This window comes from Limulus polyphemus, unplaced genomic scaffold, assembly GCF_000517525.1.
Source record: "Limulus polyphemus unplaced genomic scaffold, Limulus_polyphemus-2.1.2 Scaffold505, whole genome shotgun sequence".
In the NCBI taxonomy this organism is placed as follows: Eukaryota; Metazoa; Arthropoda; class Merostomata; order Xiphosura; family Limulidae; genus Limulus; species Limulus polyphemus.
In genome coordinates, this window is record NW_013666115.1 from 13830 (window position 1) to 15715 (window position 1886).

Genomic DNA, 1886 nt, shown 5'->3' on the forward strand with positions numbered 1-1886 from the left:
ACAACAGTGGTAACCAACATTTATAGTTGTGATTTTAAAATGAAATTGTCTCGGACTGCATTGTAATAACATAGGAAGAAGAATAATTCGTCTTGTCAAACTGTGTTCTAAAGTAACTGGAATTTGACGAGAAACAGACAACTAATTTGGACACAATTGTGATAACCAACAGTGTAACGAACATTTCTATATACAGTTGACTTGTTTTAATATATTATTTTAAGACAACTGGACTATTTGCTGTTTGTTTATTGTTGAAATTTATCGCCAACAAGTCACAGACACCTAATGTAAAGAATCCTGCCTATACATAAAAACGTCACAAGACAGATATTCTTTTCAAACATGCAGGCATAATATGTGATTGAAATTTCAATTAGCAAGAATATATGAATTATTTGGCCAACGTTAACATGTTTAAGAAAATTACATTCAAACAAAACTGACGTAGCACGGTAAATCCATAATTACAATTAATAGCTTTTTTATAAGATATATTATTTCATATGCCTGTACTTCTTGTTTGTTTGTTTTTAAGCACAAAACCAGAATTTTAGCATTATAAGCTCTCAAACTAGCCACTGAGCCATCAGTGGGCTGTACTTCTTGATTAAACATTTTGATACACATTTTAACTATTCTACAAAGAATACAAAACCAGCTTTGAGATTAGCTACCTAGGCACCATTTTATATCAAATAAAATGTTTAAATTAAAAATTTGCTTTTACTGTATTGAATGAGAGATGAGTTTTGAGCAGAATAGTATTAAACAAAAACAAAAAATTAATAAAACTAATTTTCTTTCTAAATATACTAAACGAAAAATACACGTAAAAAGAATAAGTAAATTCTTTAAGTTTACAGGCTTATAACGCTAAAATCCTAGATTCGATTATCCGCGGTGAAAAGAGTGCAGATAGTAAATTGTGTAGCCTTGTACTAAGATGACAGTAACAACTATCATGTTTTTTATGATCTATGTAGTATGCCAATTTTAGTTTTCCTAGTTTTGCTTATTTGTTTAATTTAATACTTTTATCTGAATTTTATCAATTTATTATTTATCATAATACTATTTTTCTTATTTCAATTTTGAATTTCCGGTACTTGTTATAAAATACTTATTTCTCCTCGTTTGTTATGGATTTCGCGCAAAGCTACACGAGGGCTATCTGCGCTAGCCGTCCCTAATTTAGCAGTGCAAGACTAGAGGGAAGGCAGCTAGTCATCACCACTCACCGCCAATTCCTGGGCTACTCTTTTACGAACGAATAGTAGGATTGACCGTCGCATTATAACGCCTCCACGGCTGAAAGGGCAAGCATGTTTGGTGGGACGGGGATTCGAATCCGCGACCCGCAGATTGCGAGTCGAACGCTCTTACCATCTGGCCATGCCGGGTCTTTTTTTACTTAGTTACTGGTGTTTTAGATCAAATGACCTCTTGACGTGATCAAAAGAATCATCAATATGTGTGACAAGAAATACATATCCAAAGAAGTTAAGTATACGAGAAATACCAATATCCTCCACAGAAATAGGTATGCACAGTGACCACGGAAGAAACGACACAACATATAATACATACAGATATATTATATGGTTTCAAGTTTTCCATCTCTATTCTTTCAAGCTTCGAATCAGCTATATAATCAAAAGAACCTGCCAAAAGTTCCAGATCGAAATTCACTTCAGCAACAAAACATTTTAATACACCTTCTAATGAAAGTAAAAAAACTAACCAATATTAAAATCATAAATAATATTCAACGTTAAACTGGTACACAATTAAAAACATTTTATTTAGGCCTATCTATGGCCTTCAAAAAGTTTACGACTCTACAGGTTTCTACGTTGAGGATGACGTTGTTAGGCCATAGATAG